We start from the raw sequence: 26,311 nt of genomic DNA, 5'->3' as shown, positions 1-26,311 counted from the left end.
AATAACCACAAATACTTTTTTAAAAAGTATAAATAACGATTTGTCCTTGAAAAGATAAGAATCATTCAACATTAACCTTGTTCTTAAATTCATTAGTCCATCAGTTTTTTAATGTGATAAAGATTTTTATTACCTTAATAAAAATTTACATCATTCTTTAAAATATTGCACAAAGAGTTCCACAAGCCTAAACTTATCTAATCCTCCAAAAAACCTGTCAGGAAGTTCCAAGAATTATTATAATCCTCTTGTGCAAAGGAGGAGAGTACCGTTCATGAAAACTAAATGACTAGCTTAAATATTAATAATATTTAGAACTAATATTTATTGGGGACTTACTGTGTTCTTGGAACTCGGCAAGTCATTTTTTAGATAAGTTATCTCATTTATTAAGATAACAGCTACATAATGTCTATGTCTCCAATTTTATAGCAGAAAAAACTGAAGTTCCCTGTGGCTCGATTACTGAGGGCCAGTGCTGGACCTCAAGTATAAGTGACTCTGTTTTAGCAGTTATTTATTGACCATCTTTTACTATGTGCCAAGCACTGTGCTCAGAGAAGGCAATGGCACCCCACTCCAGTACTCTTGCCTGGAAAATCCCATGGATGGAGGAACCTGGTGGGCTGAAGTCCGTGGGGTCACTAAGAGTCAGATACGACTGAGTGTCTTCACTTTCACTTTTCACTTTCATGCATTGGAGAAGGAAATGGCAACCCACTCCAGTGTTCTTGCCTGGAGAAACCCAGGGACGGGGGAGCCTGGTGGGCTGCTGTCTATGGGGTCGCACAGAGTCGGACACGACTGACTCGACTTAGCAGCAGCAGCAGCAGCAGCAAGCACTGTGCTGGCTGCTCCATTCATCAGAGAGGAAAGGATACAAAGTAATAAAACAGACCTAGTCTCAAGATAATGTTTCATTCTAAAGTCTAAATCAAAAAACAATTTACTGAAAGCATCTCAGCCTTCAGAATGCTAGGGAGGACAGGAAGAGAAAGTAGAGGGAGTTGAAAATCAGCATAGGCCCTAAACCTAAAAGAGAAGAGGGTTAGTACCAAAAACAAAAACAAAAAAAAAAAAGGAAAGAAGAAAAATTAGATGCTGGGATTCACATTGCAAAACGAACTCTCTTTTGGAAAGGAAGAGATTCAAACTATGTCTACAGCATTGCTCCAGTCCTCTCTTCTCTTTTTTATCACAGGAGAAAAAGAATGATGGGTTAAGAGCTGAAAGGCAGAAGGACCAGATGGAGCATTCTGACCCTTCACATATTGGTGGATGGTTACATAATGGCATTCTTCACCAAAACGTCACTGCTTCTTTTTTGCTGAAGCAGACAATGGATACATAGCCAGGGACTAGTGGTCTGAAGCAAATACCACAGATGTTCCTTTTTCCATTACGAATATCTCATGGTACACTAGGTCTACAAAGTACCTTCTTTATATCTATTTAAACATACGTTTTTAAAAAATGACCTAGAAAAGCCAGTCCCAGAATAAAGCTGAAAAAGTGTATGGAAAAAATCTGCTGCTGTATTACTTAAAATATTCTTATGTGTCTATTTGCTCATCTAATCCTTTAGAGTTATCTCTGGAAAATATTACATTCTAAAGATTCCAAAAGTTAACATTATTCTGACAAAACTGTGAATGTCTTTTAAATAGACCCCCAAATGATTTATAGTTAGTTTTCTGTCTGGAAAAGTAACAAGTGAACTATTTACACGGTAGCTGCTTTCTTCATTCATCTGGTTTGGATCAAATGAATCCCATTTTTGGATGAAAGTTGTCCTGAACTTAATGTTTATGAGACACCGTGGTATATTTACTAGATATTACACAACTTGTTCATCTATGTTTTGGCTATTTCTGCTCTTTTGACATTAGAAAAAAAATTGCAGCTCATTAGGAAGAGAACTGTGATGATTTTATCCTAGACAATAAGTCAGCAAAGAGACAGCAAATTTTTAAATGATGGCAGTTATTCTAAGGAGGGCTGATTTGAAAAGATACCAACGTTCCTCTCTGTGAGCTGCTTTCCAGGGCAAACAGACCATGAACAACTTTCAGCGTCCTCTCTAGGTCCACTCATCTTCCTGCCCCCACTCTATAGACAATGCTTCCTACCTACTGGATTTGAGAAATCAGAAAGCTTAATTTTCTAAAAACCTCCACAGTTGACATTCTTCAGGGAATCTTTCTCAAATCTAGCCATGAAATAAATATTTTAAAGAATAAAAGGTAAGTTGTCATTACAAAGTAATTATCATTGATTTGTGTAACAACATATTTAGGTACATAGACGTACATTGTGTGTGTGTGTGTGTGTGTGTGTGTGTGTGTGCTGTGTCACGGTGTCCTCAATTTGGGATCTGTAGATATAAATATATCTATCATAATAGTGTGTTTCAATTATGAATCAATAATGGCTAGTAACCAAAGTAAATGTTTTAGAAAGATACGATAATGGAACAATTCTTTCCTAAAATATTGAGCTCATTATTTATTAATCCTGTGTAAGGCAAGAAGCCAGGAAAAAGGATTTGTCACAACCGCACTTGATAAATATGACCAGAGCTGAGATGCAGCCCAGGCTGAAGATGAGCTCAGCCTTTCTTGTTTTCCTTTTTATTATTTCCTCCACATCCGGCCTTTCATTCTGTATTTACTCCACTTATCAATGAGATTACATCCAAAAGATGAAATGAGGACAGGACTAGATAATTTGGAAAATCCTTCCTTGGTCTTTTTTCAGCTTCTTCTAAAGTATGCTATTTAGTCCCATTAATGTGGCTGAAAAGCTATGAATAAACTACCTGATAGAGAAAAGAACTGCCTCCCTGAAAATGCTGCTGCTACTGCTTCAGTCGTGTCCATCTCTGTGCGACCCCATAGACGGCAGCCCACCAGGCTCCTCTGTCCCTGGGATTCTCCAGGCAAGAAGACTGGAGTGGGGTGCCATTTCCTTCTCCACTGAAAATGCTAAGTGGTTCTAAAAATATCTTTTCTTAAAACAAATAAATGAAAAATAAACAGATCACAGGCTCTTCCCTTGACAGTAAATAAACAATCCATAATAGATTCATCAAAAATAACAAGAAAGATGATGCATGATATAGAAATGTTATATTCTTATTTGTGTTGAGATTAACACTTCAATTTGTTACATTGCTGGAATCCCTCACTTTCATCTCAGTTTTAACATTTGCACAAATATTTCTAAAAGTTACTTTGGAAATTTTTTTTTTCCCTTCCAGATAGACAAAGAGAACACCACACAGTAAAGAGAAAAACAGAGGCAAGTTCATGATGGCAAAGTTCGCTCTCACCTCAAGCTGCTAGACTGTGAAAATATCACTTTTTCTGATTCCTGGCACTCATGCATGCCCTGTCTTCATGCTTCTTCTGGGATGCCAGCACTGTCCTGCTTGGCTCTCCTTGGACATTCATCCTGGCAGCCAGTACCCCTGAATTTGTCTTTGGCTCTTCTAATTGGGGCCCCACACCCTTTTCACACAACTTTGATTAGTAGCCACTCTCTTGACTCTGGAAAGAGCTAGGTAACCTATGGTAAGAGCCATCTATTCTCACGGGCTACAGATTACCAACTCTGAAACTCAGTGTCTATACAACCAAGTCCTTGTCAACACCTCACCAAAAGTTTGTGGTGCTCCGACCTTATGCCTGCTCTTGAGACAGACGGTGATGCTCATGAGAACTTGGGTTACCTCATTGTACCACAGGTAAACTCGCACACTGAGTGTTCAGGGGCCCTGCAGGCTGTTATGGGGATTTGCTGCTAAGACAGGAGCCTCACCTGGCCCCCAGGCTGTGAGATGCATCAGTCTGGCCCAGTAATTAGTTTTTTTTTTTTTTTTTTAATGCAATTAAGTTTTTACCCTTAAATAATATAGGACATGGATGAATCCTATCAGGTAGCTCTTCCACGGTTAGAAGGCCTGAAGACAGGACCCTGGAGAACATGATTATTTAATGAATGAACACAATAAAAGGAATAAATGCAAATAACCCTGGAGAACATGATTATTTAATGAATGAGCACAATAAAAGGAATAAATTACTATTTTAGGGGAAAATAATCAATAATAATAAAATTTTTCTAAGATATCGCCTTAGAAACTAAGAGAAAAAAAATGTTTCAAGAGTGAGATAAGAGGAAACAGCCTTAAGCTGTCCAGTAGTAGTGAGATCAAGATGAATAAGACATCCCAAAGGGCGCCCAGAATGTCCAACAATAAATTCTTCATTAAATTAGACTTTTAAAACACAAAGACAACTCTTCCTCTTCCTGTTCCCTTTCTTTTCCAAACCATCAGGGAGCATCAAGCAAGCTAGCAGAGCTGCAGTGCCCCAGAGGCGGGTGTGACAAGGGCTGCCCAGGATGGGTGTTGGGCCTCAGCATTGCTTATGTGAGAGTCCACAGTCGGCGAGGAGGGCATCTATGTGGGGGAGGGGGAGCACTGGCAGCAGGAGGTTGGTTACAAGCAGAGGACTGATTAAATAATAAATATATTAAAGCTAATGGTAATCAGATTTCTGACTGTGGGAGAAGGCAGTTAACAGTATAGAAAGCAAGAAAACTAGTATGGAGCCTGTAACATTGGATCAGAATTGAATATTGTGATGTGAACTCATGCATTGGAACACACATACAGGTAGATGTGAAAGTTACTATAGCTTTGTCCACCAAAATGACCTGGGCACAGCAACACCCAATAACAATAGGCAAACCTAACCCTCAGATTACCACTTCTAATTGTCATTCTTCAACCAAAGGAGAACTGGAGAAACAGCCTACTTTACAGCTAGAGCAGGAAAAATACATAATGAAGAATGCTGTGCCAGAAAACTTAAGAACAAACTTTTTGAGGTGGTAGAAAAATAAGAAAATACCCAATGAATAAAGAGGAACATTTTTTTATTTGTTATAGCTTTGTTGAGATATAATTAACTTATAACACTGTGTAAGTTTAAAGTATACAACATGATGATTTGATACGTGTATATATGGTGAGATTATGCCACAAAAAGATTACTCAACACAGTCGTCACTTCACATAATTATAATTTTGTTTTTGTGTACGGTGGGAATGTTTAAGATCTACTTTCTTAGAAACTTCCAAGTATATAACACAGTGCTCAGTCACTTCAGGCATGACCGACTCTGTGCAACCCCATGGACTGTGGCCTGCCAGCCTCCTCTGTCCATGGAGTTTCCTAGGCAAGAAGAGTACTGGAATGGGTTGCAATACCCTCCTCCAGGGGATCTTCCTGACCCAGTGATCAAATCCATGGCCTCTCTTGCATCTTCTGCATTGCAGGCAGATTCTTTACCACTGAGCCAACCAAGAAGCCCATATAATACAGTATTGTTAACTAAAGTCATCATGCTGTATATTAGATCTTAGAACGTATTCATCTTATATCTGGAAGCTTGTGTCCTTTGACCAACATCTCCCTCTTCCCACACCCCACCCCCACCAGACCCTGGCAATGACCATTCTACTGTTTTACATGGGTTCAGCATTTTTTAGAATTTCACATACAAGTGAGATCACACAGTATGTCTTCCTCTAACTGACTTATTTCACTTAACATAATGTCCTCTAGGACCTTCCATATGTGACACCTAGCATAATTTCCTTAATTTTTATGATTGAATGGAATTCCATTGTCTGTCTCTTTTTCTATTATATTTTCTTTATCCATTCATCTGTTGATGGACACCTGGGCTGCTTCCATGTCTTGGCTTCTATGAATAATGCTGCTATGGAATATGAAGGTTTGGATATCTCTTAGAGATTGTGATTTTATTTGCTGCAGTGCATGCATGCATGCTAAGTTCTTCAGTCATGTCTGACTCTTTGCAACTCTATGGACTGTAGACCACCAGGCCCCTCTGTCCATGGCATTTACCAAGCAAGAATACTTGCTTGGTATTTACCAAGCAAGATATGAGTTGCCATGCCATCCTCCAGGGGATCTTCCCAACCCAGGGATCAAACACATGTATCTAATGTTTCCTGCATTGGCAGGCAGGTTCTTTACCATTAGTGCTACCTGGGAAGTCCAATTTACTTTGGATATACCCCTGAAAGTGGAATTGCTTGATCGTATAGTGGGCCTTCCCTGGTGGCTCAGATGGTAAGGAATAACCCAGAGACCTGGGTTCAGTCCCTGGGTCGGGAAGATTCCCTGGAGAAAGGAATGGCAACCCACTCCAGTATTCTTGCCTGGAGAATCCCATGGACAGAGGAGTCTGGTGGGCTACATACACTCTATGGGGTTGCAAAGAGTTGGACACAACTAAGCAACTTTCACAGTAGTCCTATCTTTAATTTTTTGAAGAATCTCCTCACTGTTTTTCATAATGGCTGTACCAATTTACAGTCCAACCAACAGTACACTAAGTTTCCCTTTTCCCCATATTTTCCCTCACATTCTCTTGTCTTTTTGACAACAGGTATTCTAACATGCCGAGAAGGCAATGGCACCCCACTCCAGTACTCTTGCCTAGAAAATCCCAAGGACAGAGGAGCCTGGTGGGCTGCAGTCCATGGGGTCTCAAAGAGTAGGACACGACTGAGCAACTTCACTTTCACTTTCACTTTCATGCATTGGAGATGAAAATGTCAACCCACTCCAGTGTTCTTGCCTGGAGAATCCCAGGGACAGGGGAGCCTGGTGGATTGCCGTCTCTGGGGTCGCACAGAGTCAGACACGACTGAAGCGACTTAGCAGCAGCATTCTAACATGTGTGGGGTGATATCTCACAGTGGTTTTTATACACATTTCCTTGATAATTAGTGATGTTGAGCACCTTTTCATGTATCTGTTGGTCATTTGTATGTCTTCTTTAGAAATATGTTTATTTGAGTTCTCTGTTCATTTCTTTAATCAGATGATTTGGGGATTTTTTTTTTGCTTTTTTGTCGTTGAATTGTGAAAGTATATTGGAGTTCTTTGGAGTGCAAGGGGATCAAACCAGTCATTCCTAAAGGAAATCAGTTCTGAATATTCCTTGGAAGGACTGATGCTGAAGCAATACTTCAGCCACCTGATTCGAAGAACTGACTCATTTGAAAAGACCTTGATGCTGGGAAAGATTGAAGGCAGGAGGAGAAGGGGATGACAGAGGATGATGTGGTTGGGACATCACCTACTTAATGGACGTGAGTTTGAGCAAGCTCTGGGAGTTGGTGATGGACAGATAAGCCTGGTGTGCTGCAGTCCATGGGGTTGCAAAGAGTTTGACATGACTGAGTGACTTAACTGAACTGAACTGAAAAGTATATTATGTATTTTAGATATTAACCCACTCTCTGATGTGTGGTTTTCAAATGTTGTCTTCTCTTCTGTAGGATGCCCCTTCATTTTATGGATTGCTTTTTGTCCTGGACAGAAGCTTTTTAGTTTGATGTAGTCCCACTTGTTTCATTCTGCTTTTGCTGCTTTGTGCTTTTGATGTCATATCCAAAAAAAAAATCATTACTAAGACCAGTGACTATAGGCTTTTCCTTGTGTTTTCTTCTAGGAGTTTTATGGTTTTAAGACTTCAGTTTAAGTCTTTAATCTATTTCAAGTTAATTTCTGAAGTTAGTAAGACAGGAGCTCAATTTCATTCTTTTGCATGTGAATATCCAGCTTTCCCAACACTATTTATTGAAAAGACTATTTTTTCCTTACTATTCTTGGCTCAAAGACCACTTTTTTTTAAGAGGAAAAAAAGGACCCAGAAGCAAGCCTAAAGTTTACAGGAGCCATTGACTAAACATGAAACATTCGAGAATGAAAATAAATATTTAGAATAATAGATTATAACTCATTGAGCAAAATAGGAACTAGGAATTCAACTAATATAATTAAATAAATGAAAGTTTTATGAAGAATAGGATAAATACATGGTTTCAAGCTACCTTTCTACAAAATATTTATACAAAGAGAACAAAGAGAAAAGGTATCATTTTACAGTGGAGAACCCTAGCAGATATCACATAATTCTAGGGATTAAGGTAAATATTATCAGTAACAGGAAAAAATTTAAATATTGTTCCACCTTTTAGGAGGCAGTTAAAAGAACACAGCATAACTTCTGTCATATTCCCACCAAATGCACAGAACCTGAATATAATCAGGAAGAAACATTAACTAAATCCATGTTGATGGACATTCTACAAAGTAACAAAATTATTAAACACAACAAGCTCATAAAAGACAAGGGATCACTGGGAAATTCTTTAAAATTGAAGAATATTATGAGACACAACTAAATATAACATGTATTGGTAACATGTCCTTCTGCTATAAAGAACAGTGGGGTAGCTGGGAAATTTGAGTGAAGTCTAATGATTAGATGGTAGTAAACTATCAAAATAAGTGTCCAGACTTAGATGACTGCATTATGACTGTATTTGAGAATATAAATGGCAACCCACTCCAGTGTTCTTGCCTGGAGAATCCCAGGGACAGGGGAGCCTGGTGGGCTGCCGTCTATGGGGTCGCACAGAGTCAGACACTAGTGAAGTGACTTAGCAGCAGCAGGAGCTACTCATAGGAAATATACACTAAAATATTCTCCAGTAGAACATCTGGAGAAGGCAATGGCACCCCACTCCAGTACTCTTGCCTGGAAAATTCCATGGATGGAGGAGCCTGGTAGGCTGCAGTCCATGGGGTCGCTAAGAGTCGAACACGACTGAGCGACTTCATTTACACTTTTCACTTTCATGCATTGGAGAAGGAAATGGCAACCCACTCCAGTGTTCTTGCCTGGAGAGTCCTAGGGATGGGGAAGCCTGCTGGGCTGCCATCTATGGGGTCTCACAGAGCGGGACACGACTGAAGCGACTTAGCAGCAGCAGCAGCAGCAGCAGCAGCAGCAGCAGTAGAACATCACATCAGGAACCAATTGTCAACTGATTCAGGACAAAAAAAGTTTTGTACTATACTTGCAAATTCCTGTAAGTTTGAGATTGTTTCAAATTTCTTTAAAAGTTAGTCATCAAAAATTCTCAGTTTTCTGTCTTTGGCTTATTGAAATGATTTTACTTGGCAACTAAAAGATTATACAATATATTAACTAAAATATAAAAGGTGAAATACACTTTGTTTAGAATTAACTCCTAGATAAACTCCATTTTGATTATTCTTAATATTGTCATAATGTTACCAATAAAGTAAATAAAAGTAAAATTAAAAGATCAAAGTCATCTATGTCATCCAACACATTAGAAATTTTCTCACTAAGAAATTGAACATTATGTTAGAAAAACTATGAATTAGACTAGTGTGGCATTATATTATTATGACTGTAACAGCATAGCCTATTTAAAATAGTATCTATTTTTTCTTTATTTCACCAATTGAAGAAAAAAATAGGTCTTTCTTTTCTATATGCATTCATGCTAAGTTGCTTCAGTCATGTGTGACTCTGAGACTCTATGGACTGTAGTCCACCAGGCTCCTCTGCCCACTGGAATCTCCAGTCAAGAATACTGGAGTAGATTGCCCTCCACCTGGGGATCTTCCTGACTCAGAGACTGGACCCATGTTTCTGATGTCTCCTGCATTGGCAGGCAGGTTCTTTATCACTAGCATCACCTGGATGGTGTTTCTACAAATACTATTAAATATACACAGTGCAAAAGGTAGTCAAGGGAAAATGAGAAAACATATTTCCTAATTATGGAATCAAGAAATTTCATCTTCCGAGATGAAGAGTGGGTGGCTGCTGCTGCTGCTAAGTCGCTTCAGTCCTGTCCGACTCTGTGCAACCCTATGGACAGCAGCCCACCAGGCTCCTCTGTTCACAGGATTCTCTAGGCAAGAATACTGGAGTGGGTTGCCATTTCCTTCTCCAGAAGAATGGGCTACATGTAAATATTAGGAATATTCAAAGATGAACACTTTGCAACAATCTATGTTTATAGGAAGGGCAATCAATAGCATTTGTAGAAACAAAAAGTGAATTATTTGATAAGAATTCTTGACCTAAAGCCAACATAAAGTTCGTTAATTGAAACTTTCAGCAGGCTAATGTTGTTTAAGCTGGAACTCAGAAATATAAGAACTCCCTAATGACTAGACTGTCTGGAGATATAAATGTTAAACAACTGAATGCAAAATATGAATTTCCTAAAGGCAAATGACATAGACAGCATGACAACATGAGATAAGGGTTGGCTCTGGCATAACATTGCAGACATTATTACCTTTATTAGGACAGGGAACAGCTGAAGTACACAATTACCTAGAGTACATTAAAAAGATCTCTTACCCACTTGAATGGGGTTGTAATTTCTGGGCTTTCTTTTTAAAACACACTTGGAAGTTTTTCTTTTTTTTTTTTTTAGTCTGTCTTATTTGTTTTTTTAATTTTATTTTATTTTTAAACTTTACAATGTTGTATTAGTTTTGCCCAACATCGAAATGAATCCGCCACAGGTATACCTGTGTTCCCCATCCTGAACCCTCCTCCCTCCTCCTTCCCCATACCCTCCCTCTGGGTCGTCCCAGTGCACCAGCCCCAAGCATCCAGCATCGTGCATCGAACCTGGACTGGCGACTCATCTCATACATGATATTACACATGTTTCAATGCCATTCTCCCAAATCTCCCCACCCTCTCCCTCTCCCACAGAGTTCATAAGACTGATCTATACATCAGTGTCTCTTTTGCTGTCTCGTACACAGGGTTATTGTTACCATCTTTCTAAATTCCATATATATGCGTTAGTATACTGTATTGGTGTTTTTCTTTCAGGCTTACTTCACTCTGTATAATAGGTTCCAGTTTCATCCACCTGGAAGTTTTTCTTATAAGTTTTGGCCTCCTAGTCCTACTCATAAAGAAGAGAGCAAGATTAAATGCAGACAACCTCCCTAGAACCTTAGAGCTCAGGCACACTAGTGGCTTGTTAGAAGACTTAGGAAAGATGACTTGGAGAAGGACAGCCCCCCTATTGTATTACCTGCGATGAGCTGAGTGAAGTCTACAGGTGGAACAGTTCATTCTACTCAGCTTCAAGATAAACCCAGAACACCGATGTTGGTCTGACATCCAACGAGTGTCGGATGGTGTCCGCAGTAGAGCCTGAGCCAAAGACTGTGGATGAACCTATGTAAATCCATCACCACTACTGGAAAAACAACTCCAAGGACATGCTCTGGTGCCTGTGGATAAATAATGTCATATATGGGAAAGGAAATGAGGAGGAAAACAAAATAAATCCACTTCACGGATTCCACCCCCAACCCCCCCCACCCCACTCAGGGTCAGTTAAGCAAAGGAAAAACTGAAAAAAAAGGAAACTGAAAATCTGAGATGTGTTTTTAAAATTATTATTTCCTTTGGGGAATAGGCAAAATACATGATTAAGAAACCACATGGAGGATGAAACATTTATTTATATTTTATATTTTTCTTTGAAATACATTATACATCAAGATATATGTACATATATACTATCTATCTTTACCAACTGAGCTAAGAAGGAAGTATCTATTATCTCAACAGTAACTCAAAATCTTAATAAACAATAATCAAATACTACATTAGCAAAGAAAATGGAATCAACAGTGTATATTACATGAGATAATTTATTGCTGAGGTCGTCTTTTATTCAAAATATCTAGATAAAAAAGAGAAGACCTTGGTGTTAAATTAGTTTTTGAAAATGCCCATGGAATTGTTTGATGTTTAGACTCACTTTTATTGCTCCATAACTGCACGTTATAGAAATGCATATGCTATATTACTTCTAAGTCCATCCATTCTTTGATGTCTTCAAAACTATGAAAAATTACCTCTATTTCTGAATGGGACAATACTAGACATTTTTTAGTGTTCTATTGCCAGTCATGTGTTTTCACTATTCCTGAAATGATAATATGCAGTTTTGTCAATGAAGAATGTTTTTCAACTTTGTGTACTTCAGGACAACTGTTTCTTCATAAATCTGGGTTATAAATAGCACTGGGAATTTGTTTCTTATATGTCAGTCAAATTAACAAAATGAAATACCACATTACATTTATACTGTCAAAAAAGTGAAAATAACAATTACAACAATAAATCACGTGGCAGACACTGCACTTTTTAAGTCTCATAATTTTAACAATATTCTTATGATGTTGCTTATTATAATTTTCACTCATTAGGTGAGAAATTTGGAGCTTAAAAAGATTAAACAACATATTGAAGAGTTAGTAGATGGCAGGGCTATGGTTTGTTAATTCTGGATAAACACATTTTTGAATTATATTCCCCTAAGACTATGAGATTCCATGATCAACAATCTTCTATTTTATACAATTGTTTATTATTAAGACATTTGGGACTCATAAAAAATAATTTGAACAGCATAGAATATGCCAGTGAAGTTAAATTTAAAGATACAGAGGCCTTAACTTGAAAAAATTATCAAATAATTTTATGAAATAACATAAATTTTCAAGAAATTTTATATTTTTTCTAATATAAGTTTTCTAGAAAAATAAAGTATGTAAATTTCTGTACTTCCTCTTTCTGTGATTAAAACAGAGCATTAGAAGATTTTTTACCATGATCTTGAGATGACCAGCTCAGTAAACCTACCAAAGGGTTGCAGAAGAGAATATGTGAACTAGTTGGGTATATTTTTATTAAAATTTGAATATTTAATTTAAAATTCTTCTCACTGTTGGAATACAGTATATTATTGGGTATAATTATATAATTGGATATACAGTATATAATTGGATATCAGGTCATGATATCCAGTCTCACAGGAGATTATAACTATATATCCATATATATGGATATATATGCTCTCTATATATGCTCTAATACATCCATTGATTTTTCAGTTGCTAAGTCATGTTCAACTCTTTGTGACCTCATATCTAAGGTTATTGATATTTCTTCTGGCAATCTTGATTCCAGCTTGTGAGTCATCCAGCTCAGCATTTCACATGATATACTCTATAGAAGTTAAATAAGCAGGGTGACAATATACAGCCTTGACAAAGTCCTTTCCCAATTTTGAACCAGTCAGTTTTTCAGTGTAAGGTTCTAATTATTTCTTCTTGACCTGCATACTGGTTTTTCAGGAGGCAGGTAAGGTAACCATCTTAAAGGTATTCTCATCTCTTTAAGAATTTTCCACTATTTGTTGTGATCACACAGTCAAAGGCTTTAGCATAGTCAATGAAACCAAAGTAGATGTTTTTCTGGAATTTCCTTGTTTTCTCTGATTCAATGAATGTTTTCTCTATGAATGTATTATTTTAATACTTATTTTTTTTATTGTTTTAACTTTAGATGTTTAAACACTTTCAGGTGACTATCTGGAGAAAGGAAGACTATTGGTCATAGTTCTAATAAGTAAAATCTACTGTTGTAAAGGGAACATTTTAATCACGCTTGGGAGAAGGGGTCTAAATTTTCTTGTGCTTTCTTTAGATGCCTATTTTCTTAAACCTATTAAACTAAAGAGAATTCTATGGGACAAATAAAATAGAGCAGGTAAAATTGTGTCCTCAGGACACCCATTAGACACAGTGATTGTATGTGTCACTGAAGACATAAGACATATGTCTTATGTCTAAAGTTATGTCTTGCTCTAAAGACATAACTGTCTTGCTGGTGGGTATAGTATTTCTCTTCTTCCACTGAACTCTGCTGTGCTAGTTTTGATCTTGTTGAAAGCTAAACACTAAATTTTAAAATTAACATTGCAACAAACAATGCTATTAGTAAAGTAAAAAAAAAAAATGTTTGAAAATAAAGATGAATTATGAGGTCTTTTGCAACTGTTTCTGAAAGGCAGAGACTTTTTCCTCAACAATACTTTAATATTTGTACTGACTTGTTTATCTCCAAGAACATGCTAAAGACTCCCTCAATGTTCTATTTTCCATCACAAACCTCCAGAAATCTTCACCAGAGGAATCAAACATTGTCATTATAAATATCTACCAGGCAAAGTGGAGGGGTGATTGAAGCATTCCAATGGGAGGTGAGAGAGTCCCACATTCACTAATAAAAACCTGCCATTTCATTTTGCTACCAGAACAAAACTGCAGGTGATGCTACCCAAGAGGCTGTATATACTATAAACTATTCTCACTCTCTCTTTTTTCTCAACTGAAGTATAATTGACTTACAATACTACATTAGTTTCAGTTTCACAAGTGATTCAATATTTTTATAGTTTATATTCCAAGTGAAATTATTATAAAATATTGGTAATACTCCCTATGCTGTACATTACATCCATGTATCTTCTTTATTTCATACATAGCAGTCTGCATTTCTTAATCTCCTTCACTAATTTTGCCCCTCTCCCCACTCCTCTCCCCACTGGTTTGTCCTCTGTGTCTCTAAGTCTGCTTCAGTTAGAGAAATAGTGTATTTTTCACTTATATTCCCACTCTTAGAAAACCAGTTACGTTTCACCAAAGATACAGGAAATCAGGTCTATGGTTTTATGTGTAACAGTAATTATTTCCAATTTTCTTGATATCCTTTGAGGGGAAAATAAGTGTACTATATGGCCCCAAAATAATCATGCTTTAACTTTGAGTGTGAATTTGTGGAAGAGTCATTTAATCTTGGATTTATTTGTTTTTCTTCCTTTTGTTTTCATAAGAGAGCATGGGAATGAAGGAGAGATGAAAATTGATAGCACTTTGGTGAAAGCCTTCAGTGAAGGCAGCTAAAATTTATGAGGGGGAATTTGTACATTAATAACTAACTTCCTAAGTTCCCAACTGTTGTAGAGTTTGAACATCTAATACCAGTAACAGAATTATTTTGTAATTATTTTGAAAAGAATTTCCAAGGGACTAATATTTCTGGGTTCAGGGTATAAATATTTTTAATCTTTGAGTGTTATTTACTGCAGAGGTGAAATATTTTTGAATAGCAAAATTTTTTTCTACATTCAAAGGTCAAAATTTAATGAAATTTACATATAAATTTGAATGTCTCAAAATATTCTTAGTGGTATTTATCAGCTCAAGTGAACTTTTTTCTCCTTGCTTCTTCTTTACCCACTTTTGAACACAAACCTGAGGAATTGTGTGAACTAAATGCATTTATTTTTGAGTGGAAGGGCACAATGGATTGATTTGAATATGACTTCTTAAAGAGGGTATAGAAGATATTTTAAAATATGATATAGCACATTTTTAGTGAAATGCTTAAGCAATAAAGAAAAAGGAAGCTTTCATATTGAGTCTGGGCACAAAGATTTTAATCTGGGTCCGGCTCAGGCAGTTTCCTCATTCTAGTTACTAAGCTAGCCTCAGGAAAGCAATTTTTTTTTTCTTGTGTTTTAACACTAACTTCATGCTGTTAGCACAATTTTGCAAGCACTTAATTCTAAGTCTAATCATTTCCCCAAACCAGGTACTTTTCTGCATAGTCATTCATGTTTCTTTGTTCAGTTCTACAGAATATAAACTATAACTTTCACCAACTAGTAAATGTTCTGTTCACGTCATGTTTTAACACAGTTTTGGTTCTCTTAGAAAACTGGAAATGTGATTATGAAACTACACAATGAAATTAGTTCATAAGCTTCTTACAGCCAATATTTATTGTATCTATTTACTATATGTTTGGAGTATTTTCATAAACATAACTTCACTCCCTTTTCTAAGAATTGTATAACTTGAAAATTAATATCCTGGTCTCCATTTGAACTTAAAGTCAACTGATTGATACATTATTTCAATATCACTGAAGGCTCTTTTAAAGGTGAAGAGAAATTTTATGTTTAAAAAATATATTCAATGTTAATGATCATGAAATATCAAATATTATTTAAAACAATGAAAATAACCCAGCAATGAAATATCAAGATTTGGGGGGGGGGGGAAAGAAACTAAACACTTAAGCAGAATGCTTCCATTTCTTTTTTGCAGAAATTCATTTTTATTTTTTAAGATCATTCCTACTCAACCTCTTATCCAGAATTTCAAATTGTACCATTTTTAAACATTTACTATTTTAACAATTCAAGTATGTGTTTCACTATGTTATTAGCCTTTCAGACATGTTTTTCCTCTTTGGTTGCAAACACATAATTCCCACTGGGACTAGAGGAAATTAGTAATGGCCATTGTATAAAAACGGGGCTCAAATGTCTGACGACTATTTGGAAGCAGACAGGAAATGCCAAAGAAAGATCTTGATCGATGTCATATTGTTAGTATTTTGTTTTCTCATCTAAAGTCTGAAGTTATGGAATCTCCCTCTCAACAGTCAATGTGAAATTTTATAATTCGCTTTTTACGATTTCTTACAAATTGAAAATAAGAAACTCCGAGAGGGGTAAAAACTTAAGGTAATCTTTTTATCCCGCAAGCATGCCTACAGTTACTGTTGAAAGTAAGTGAAAATGTGGCCAACCAGTTGAGTGTTTTACAAGTAGAATGTGTCACCTTTTCTCTTCATAAATCAATTTGAAACCTTAAGTAACTTCTAATTACTCTTGAGGTAAAGATGAAAATCCTTACCAATGACCATAAGGCAACAAGGCTCCTTTCTTTAGCCTCAAGCTCCCTCAGTCCCAGCTTTTGCTGTACAAGTTGATGATGCATCTGCCTAAACAGATCTTGCTGGCTTTTGCCTCACTGTCAGCATTAGCTCCGACATTCCAGTTCTAGTTCAGTTCAGTCGCTCAGTCGTGTCTGACTCTTTGTGACCCCATGAATCATAGCACGCCAGGCCTCCCTGTCCATCACCAACTCCCAGAGTTTACTCAAACTCATGTCCATCGAGTCGGTGATTCCATCCAGCCATCTCATCCTCTGTCGTCCCCTTCTCCTCCTGCCCCCAATCCCTCCCAGCATCAGTCTTTTCCAATGAGTCAACTCTTCACATGAGGTGGCCAAATTATTAGAGTTTTAGCTTTGGCATCAGTCCTTCCAATGAACACCCAGGACTGATCTCCTTTAGGATGGACTGGTTGGATCTCCTTGCAGTCCAAGGGACTCTCAAGAGTCTTCTCCAACACCATAATTCAAAAGCATCAATTCTTCGGTGCTCAGCTTTCTTCACAGTCCAAATTTCACATCCTTACATGACCACAGAAAAAACCATAGCCTTGACTAGATGGACCTTTGTTGGCAAAGTAATGTCTCTGCTTTTGAATATGCTATCTAGGTTGGTCATAACTTTCCTTCCAAGGAAATTCATGGCTGCAATCACCATCTGCAGTGATTTTGGAGCCCAGAAAAATAAAGTCTTACACTGTTTCCCCATCTTTTTGCCATGAAGTGATGGGACCAGATGCCATGATCTTAGTTTTCTTAATGTTGAGCTTTAAGCCAACTTTGTCACTCTCCTCTTTCACTTTCATCAAGAGGCTCTTTAGTTCCTCTTCACTTTCTACCATAAGGGTGGTGTCATCTGCATATCTGAGGTTGTTGATATTTCTTCTGGCAATCTTGATTCCAGCTTGTGCTTACTCCAGCCCAGCATTTCTCATGATGTACTCTGCATAGAAGTTAAATAAGCAGGGTGAAAATATACAGCCTTGATGTACTCCTTTTCTTATTTGGAACTAGTCAGTTGTGCCATGTCCAGTTCTAACTGTTGCTTCCTGACCTGCACACAGGTTTCTCAAGATGCAGGTCAGGTGGTTTGGTATTCTCATCTCTTTCAGAATTTTCCACAGTTTATTGTGATCCACACAGTCAAAGGCTTTGGCATAGTCAATAAAGCAGAAATAGATATTTTTCTGGTGATCCAGTAGATGTTGGCAATTTGATCTCTGGTTCCTCTGCCTTTTCTAAAAAAGCCTGAACATCTGGAAGTTCACGGTTCACGTACTGCTGAAGCCTGGCTTGGAGAATTTTGAGCATTACTTTACTAGCATGTGAGATGAGTGCAGTTGTGCTGTAGTTTGAGCATTCTTGCCTTTCTTTGGGATTGGAACGAAAACTGACCTTTTCCAGTCCTGTGGCCACTGCTGACTTTTCCAAATTTGCTGGCATATTGAGTGAAGCACTTTCACAGCATCATCTTTCAGGATTTGCAATAGCTCAACTGGAATTCCATCACCTCCACTAGCTTTGTTTGTAGTGATGCTTCCTAAGATCCACTTGACTTCACATTCCAGGATGTCTGGCTCTAGGTGAGTGATCACACCACTGTGATTATCTGGGTCGTGAAGATCTTTTTTGTACAGTTCTTCTGTGTATTCTTGCCACCTCTTCTTAATATCTTCTGTTTCTATTAGGTCTATACCATTTCTGTCCTTTATCAAGCCCATCTTTGCATGAAATGTTCCTTTGGTATCTCTAATTTTCTTGAAGAGATCTCTAGTCTTTCCCATTCTGTTGTTTTCCTCTATTTCTTTGCATTGATTGCTGAGGAAGGCTTTCTTATCTCTTCTTGCTATTGTTTGGAACTCTGCATTCAGATGCTTATATCTGTCCTTTTCTCCTTTGCTTTTCACTTCTTTTCTTTTCACAGCTATATGTAAGCCCTCCTCAGACAGCCATTTTGCTTTTTTGCATTTCTTTTTCTTGGGAATGGTCTTGATCCCTGTCTCCTTGTACAATGTCATGAATCTCCATCCATAGTTCATCAGGCACTCTGTCTATCAGATCTAGTCCTTTAAATCTATTTCTCACTTCCACTGTATAATCATAAGGGATTTGATTTAGGTCATACCTGAATGGTCTAGTGGTTTTCCCCACTTTCTTAAATTACTCACAAAAACCTTTTATATCTCCATTGATGAAATCAAATTCCCCTTTATAAGCTATTGCAGCATCCTTTAACACTCCTTTGAGATTCAAATCCAGGTCTACATCACTGATAAATTCATCCAAAATATTTATTTTCTATGTGTCAGGAACTGTGTTAGAAGTTACAGACCCAAAATTGAACAATATCAGGCATTGTACCTGCCCCCACAGACAGTACAGTCTGATTGCAGACATTAGCCTCACTCAAAGAATGACACAAATTATGAATGTTACTATGATAAAACTACTCCAAAGGAGTTATTAAAAGTTATTGAAAGTTTCATTAACATTCAAAAAACTAAGATCATAGCATCTGGTCCCATCACTTTATGGCAAACAGATGGGGGGCGTGGAATGGAAACAGTGACAGACTATTTTCTTGGGCTCCAAAATCACTGAGGACAGTGAGCACAGCCATGAAATTAAAAGACGCTTGCTCCTTGGAAGAAAAGCTCAGTTATGTCCGACTCTTTGTGACCTCATAGACTGCAGGAAACCAGACTTCCCTGTCCCTCACTATCTCTCAGTTTGCTCAAACTCATGTCCCCTGAGTTGGTGATGCCATCCAACTATTTTATCCTTTTCACCCCCTTCTCCTCCTGCCTTCAATCTTTTCCAGCATCAGGGTCTTTTCCAGTGGGCCAGCTCTTCACATCAGATGGCCAAAATATTGGAGCTTTAGTTTCAGCATCAGTTCTTCCATTCAATATTCAGATTTTATTTCCTTTAGGATTGAGTGGTTTGATCTCCTTGCAGTCCAAGTGATTCTCAAGAGTCTTCTCCAGCACCAGAGTTTAAAAGTATCAGTTTTTCAGTGCTCAGAATTCTTTATGGTCCAACTCTTACTTCCATACATAACTACTGGAAAAACCATAGCTTTGACAAGATGGACCTTTGTTAGCAAAGTGATGTCTCTGCTTTTGAATACACTGTCTACATTTGTCATAGCTTTTCTTCCAAGGAGCAAGTGTCTTTTAATTTCATGACTGCACTCACTATCGCCAGTGATTTTGGAGCCCAAAAAAATAAAGTCTGTCACTGGTTCCATTTCCCCCCCATCTATTTGCCTTGAAGTGATGGGACCAGATGCCGTGATCTCAGTTTTTTGAATGTTGAGTTTTAAGCCAGCTTTTTCACTCTCCTATTTCACCTTCATTAAGAAGCTCTTTAGTTCCTCTTTACTTTCTGCCACTAGGGTGCTGTCATCTTCACCTATGAGGTTATTGATATTTCTCCCATCAATCTTCATTTCAGCTTGTGACTCATCCAGCCTGACATTCTACATGATGTACTCTGCATAGAAGTTAAATAAGCAGGGTGACAATATATCACCTTGACATACTCCTTTCCCAGTTTTGAACCAGTGCGTTCAAGCAACTTATAGATGCAATGCAATTCCTGTCAAGTAACCAATGTCATTTTTCACAGAACTAGAACCAATAGTGAGACACAAAAGACCCTGAATAGCCAAAGCAATCTTGAGAAAGGAAAATGGAGGTGGAGGAATCAGACTCCCTTACTTCAGACTATACGACAAAGTTGTAGTCAGCAAAATAGAATGATACTGGAACAAAAACAGAAATATAGAACACATGTACACCCGTGGTGGATTCATGTTGATGTATGGCAAAACCAACACAATATTGTAAAGTAATTAGCCTCCAATTAAAATAAATAAATTTAAAATAAAAAAATATATAGATCAATAGAACCAGACAGAAAGCCCAAAAAATAAACCTTTGCACTTATGGTCAATTAATCTATGACAAAGGAGGCAAGAGTATACAATGGAAAAAAACAGTCTTTTTAACAAGTATTCATGGAAAAACTGGATAGCTACATGTAAACAATGAAATTAAAACATTCTCCAACATGATATGCAAAATAAACTCAAAAGAGATTAAAGACCTAAATGCAACACCGGATACTACAAAACTTCTAGAGGAAAACAGGCAGAACACTCTGACATAAATTGCAATACATTTTTTTGGATCTGTCTCCCAAAGCGATGGAAATAAAAACAAAAATAAACACATGGAACCAGCAAAGGAAACCATAAACAAAATGAAAAGATAACCCACAGAATGCAAGAAAATATTTGCAAAGGATTCTCACTTTAACTTGTCAGCTTTCTTAATATTGACCCATTTCTGTATTTGCCTGAGGCAATACAAAGTCTTGCTATTTCTCTAATTCTAAACACTCTTTCAATGGATTTGTGTGATCACTCCTTTAAATTGCTCCACATACTTATCTCTAAAACATAGTGAGCATTGTTCTGCCCAAGACTATCTCCTTAGAACGGAGAGCTCTGCACTGGTTCCTATTATTTCCTCCCTCTTACAGTCAGACTAGGCTACTTTAATTCCAAGAAACATATCTTTTTTCACTCTTATTCACTGTATCAGTTAGGCTTAATACTAATAATAAGTAACAGAGCCAGAAGAACATGCAAAAGTTAAAGTAAATAGATATATACACGAGAGTTTCTCATAGAATTGAAGGGCAGAAATACGACCAGGCTGGGCCTCAAGAACAAGCTGAAACCAGTGGTAGGTCATTTGGTCTTACTTTTCCTTTCTCTTCTTTACTTCTCTCTAGTCTCTAGAAGGCAATGGCACCCCACTCCAGTATTCTTGCCTGGAAAATTCATGGATGGAGGAACTTGGTAGGCTGCAGTCCATGGGGTCGCACAGAGTCAGACACAATTGAAGCAACTTAGCAGCAGCAGCAGCAGCAGCAGCAGCAGTCTCCAGTCCACATGGCCAAAAATAAAGTGGCTGTTTCCCTCCTTTCTCAAGAGACAGGTCTACACTAACACTAGGATTTCATACTCTCAATTCAAGATTCCCAGAGAAGAGCCTGAGGCCTGGCTCATATTACGTGCCTATACCTGAGTTAAGTAGCTGGGAGCACTTGTTTAGGCTCAAACTGTGCCAGTGGTTGTCAGGGAAACTCATTATGGCTGAAGGCATGCATTTGAATGGAGACTGATATGAGTTAGGTAGTTCTTACTTACCATCAAGCTAAATCCTACAAAATGCCCAAGCTCTGTCTCCTTTTAAACAATCCTCACCAGTTTGGTTCACAGTGTCAGACTCTTAGAAGCATTCTCAGAGGAACATAGATGCAAGGCCATTCCTGAAGGCTGTGGATTCCTGGAAAATCCATACAGTGGGCTCCCTTTAGTAGTATCAACAGCCCCTTCTCCAACACTCTGGTGAAATAAATACCAAGGGCAAGTTCAATAGAAGATAACTTTAACAGCTTACCCCAGATTCCTAAAATGATTATAAGTGACAAAAAATATTTTGAAATGATTATCACAATTAATTAAATATAAATAAAAGATTTTCACATAATTTTTAATCTATCAAACTTTAAAAAATATTTCACAAATGTGTAATGCCAGTGTTCATGTGGGTACAGGAAAGGGGCCAGTTTATTTATTGCTCACATATTACTTTTTGAGTTATCTTTTAAAAATATGTATCAAAATCGTTTGCATCAATGCCTAGTCTATGAATCAGCAAATCTCAGTTTGTAGTTACTGAGGGCTATCTGGAAATTACTTCTTTTTCTTAACTCCAACAGAAGTTATTACCAATGTTCTTTATTAAAACATCACATATCACTTTATGATATACTTTTTATTAATGTTTTGCCTAATTAACTTGTAATTCATACTTTTTATTTGCTGTTCCTGAATATTTACACTCACATCCACTCAATATTTTAGCATGCCCATCATTTAACATATTATTTTTTCTTAATATATATATTTTATTGATGTATAGTTGACTTGCAATGCTTCAGATGCACAGTAAGGTGATTCAGTTGTACATATATACATATATTATAAACATATTATTTTATAATTCCCATTTTTATTCCTCTTTAATCCATGATTTCTTCCTCAGTGGCTCAGTGGTAATGAATCCACCTGCCAAACAAGAGATGCAGGTTCCATCCCTGGATTGGGAAGATCCCCTGGAGAAGGAAATCACAACCCACTCCAGTTTTCTTGCCTGGGAAATCCCATGGACAGAGGAGCCTGGTGGGTTATAGTCCATGGGGTTGCAAAGAATTGGACCCAACTTGGCAACTAAACAGCAGCAATAGCAATCCATGTTTTGATTAGAAATTTCTAGTGCTTGATGAATATAGAATGTGATATCAATATACTAGAGAATGATTCTGCATATGTGATTTTTTGGTAAATGTTCTATGGGAGTTAATTTGTTGAAAAGTCAAATTAAGAATACACAAGATTATGTCTTTTTCTCTCATGCAATATGGGAACATGGATAATTCAACATAATTGCTATCAACTGGTTCTGTCCTCTGTTAATAAAACTTTGCTCTTTAAAGGAAGGGGTCTTGTAAGACATGCAGAATTCAGCCATTCTTGCCATGTCCTGGGAAAATAACTTTGGAAGAAAAGTCTGTCCTACTTTAATACATTGCCAAGTCATTATGTAATGTGTTCCCTCAAAAAACTTAAGTATCTGTTACCATTGTCTGTCAAGTCAGAAAAGACCATTGGCACTTTCTTCTCTCATATGTTCGAAAGACTAATAAAAGCCTGGGAGTCAGCCACATTCAAATAGATATTCAAATAAATAAATTTGAATCTTCTCTCATTAATTCTGTAACTATATTCGCCTCACAAGGAAGACTGAACCTGAGTTCACTTTTCGTTTGCATTCCATCACAGTGCTGATATCCCCAGGAATTTAATAAAAAATGAATATTAAAGGATTGTGAATTGTATAGATTTAGACATCCAATGCAGTATGCTTAATGACTTCTAGCAATTTGATTATTCACCATAGGTTTTTGCATCTCACTCTTTTCTTGTGGATGAAATTTTCTTTTTGCAGGTGTCACTACTAAAGAGAAAATTTGTAGAAAATCAGCTTCCCAGGTTTTTCTATATATTAAAAATACCTTATTTTATCCTCACTTTTGAATGCTGGCTTGATTGAGTAGAGAACTATAGTTTAAACTTTTATTTCTTTGAGAGTTAGAATCCATTATCTTCTGTAGCTGTTGAGAAAGTCGGGTTTAACCTGTCTCTTGTACCTTGTCAGTACAACAAGTCTCTCTCTCTGTCGTAGCTTCTAGTATTTTCTCTATCTTTAATGTGTCATGCTCCACTCAGGACTTTTTCATTGTTGGCCTTTACTTATCTTTATAAAGATTTTCAATGTTCATACATCCAAATCCCCACCAACCACACCACACTCTTTTATGAAAATTAAATTTTTGGCAATATAAAAGTTTAATTGTTATTGTTACTGGAAATTAGTTTCAGGGAAAATGTGGTTAACAGAGATTTTCTCCACATACTTCAGAATCCTTTAGGTAATCCTAAAGAATCAGCTCTTTAGCTGATATCATTTTACACATGCACATACATTAATGGCCATTCATCAAAAGTGGCACATAGCTTGAAACTTTTAAATATATAAAAGCATATATTCACTTTTCTGTTTCACTATGTGATTATTACAAATATGCATTTAAAAATTATTTCATGACATGCCTATAGTCAGAAATAAGAAATCCAGTTATAATACTAATTCTATGGGGAAAAGTATTGTTAAAGAATCACTTCTAAAAGTTAATTTTAGTAAAAGCTAGGAACTTTGTAAGAAAAGAATTAGACATATCTTATTTTTTAAAAGATGCCAATAGGGATTACTGAATTTATAAAAACAATTACAAAATTTTTATGATATTCTTTATTAGCAAGTTATAAAATTAAACTCTGCAATGTATATTTCACATATTAGAATGTCTTTTAATAATTATCAACTATTTTCTGAAATTTATATCAAAACTTTAATAAAGGAAACTCACATTCAGGAAGGTGATTTATTAATATATGCTCAGTTTTAAAACTGCATTGGTACAACTGTTTAAGTTTTTTTTAATACTTCACATTAAATTAATTTTTAAGAGTTTACTTGTATCAAAAGCCAAGAAAGTTAAAATTTATTTTTCTACTAAGATTACATATTTAAATTTTAATATAATTTTTAAATTTTAATTTAAATATTTTAACCTAAAAAAATCTTACATTCAGTAAAAATAGCAAGATATTATACTTCATAAATTATTATTTATATATGTTTTAAAATGAGTTTATTAAGTTTATCAGAACTAGAGACCTGGATCATGTTTGACAGAGTAGGAAGACCTTACTACTTCCCATAGACACACCAAAACTAAAAATATATAAAACAAAAATATCTGAGAATAACCTGAAGACTAGCAAAACGTATTTTCTACAAATAAGATAGCAAATAATAATAATAAAGGCATATCAAAATAGGTAGGAAGAGCAGAGATGTGTTCCAGTCAAAACCCAGATCCCCAGAAAAAGGGGAGTAGCTAAGATGATAGAGTAGGCAGATCCTGAGATCACCTCCTTCCATGGACACACCAGAATTACAACTATTTACAGAGCAACTACTGATGAGAATGATCTGAAGACTAGCAGAAAAGATATTCCACAACTGAATATAAAAAGAATGACTCATAACAAGCCAGGTAGTAGGGCTAGAGGCATAGTATAGTCAAGAACCACACCCTCAGGTAGGCAATCTATAAACAAGGTGGTAATCACAATTGCAGAGATTCTCTCCAAGGAGCAAGGGGTCCACTCCCCAGACCAGGGACCCTGCACTAGGAAGACAATCCCCTAGAACGTCTGGCTTTAAGGCCAGTGGGACTTACTTTCGGGAGATCCAGAGAGCTGTTGAAATAAAGAGCCTGTCCCTAAAGGTAGCACACAAAACCCCACACACTGCAAGACCCAGGGCAGAAGCAGTAACATGAAAGGAGTCGTGACACACCTGTTGATCTTAGTGAGCCTCAGAAAGGCAACAAGCAACTAGGACTCCCTTTGAGACAGAGGGGCTTCCACGGCGGCACAGACACTAAAGAATCTACCTGCAATGCAGGAGACCCAGCCTCAATCCCTGGGTTGGGAAGATCCCCTGAAGAAAGGAATGGCAACCTATGCCAGTATTCTTGTCTGGAGAATCCCATGGACAGAGGAGCCTTGGACACCACTAAGTGACTAACACTTGAGATGGATACCGAAAGCAGCCATCCTGGGCAACTCATTCTACTATGAGGACACTGGATCTTGGAAAGTAACATTTTGGACTCTTTCTTCTAGCTAACTAGTAGCCAGGATCTGGCCCACACACCAGCTATTCTGCATAAATCCTGGGACATCTCCCTGCCCCCATCCCCAGATCAAGCTGCCAGTTGTGCAAGGAAACAACTCCATCCACCAGTATGTAGTCAACAGCCATAGACCCCTCCTTGAGCCCGTAGTGGTGCAAAACCCTGGCCCAGGCCATGTCCACCAGTGAGATGGCACTACTTTTTGATCTTTAGACCCCTCGCCAGTTGCACTGGGGCCTGGTCCCACCCACCAATAGCAGACACTAGCTCTGGGATCCTAGCTCTGGGTTCCTGGGGTTCTCTAGCCAGCCATAGCCTTACTCTGCACACCAGTGGGCCAG

At 37.2% G+C, this 26,311-nt stretch overlaps 1 pseudogene; it reads right to left on the bottom strand.

Moving 5' to 3' along the window:
* Positions 1 to 25,890, bottom strand: part of LOC147365609 (SREBP regulating gene protein pseudogene) — a 193,858-nt pseudogene extending 167,968 nt beyond the window's left edge.
* Between the last annotated feature and the right edge of the window lie 421 nt (positions 25,891 to 26,311).

This window comes from Bos grunniens, chromosome 9, assembly GCF_055505025.1.
Source record: "Bos grunniens cultivar Pamir isolate PY7600 chromosome 9, Bosgru_T2T1.0, whole genome shotgun sequence".
Lineage (NCBI taxonomy): Eukaryota > Metazoa > Chordata > Mammalia > Artiodactyla > Bovidae > Bos > Bos grunniens.
This window is presented reverse-complemented; position numbering and strand designations above follow the sequence as displayed.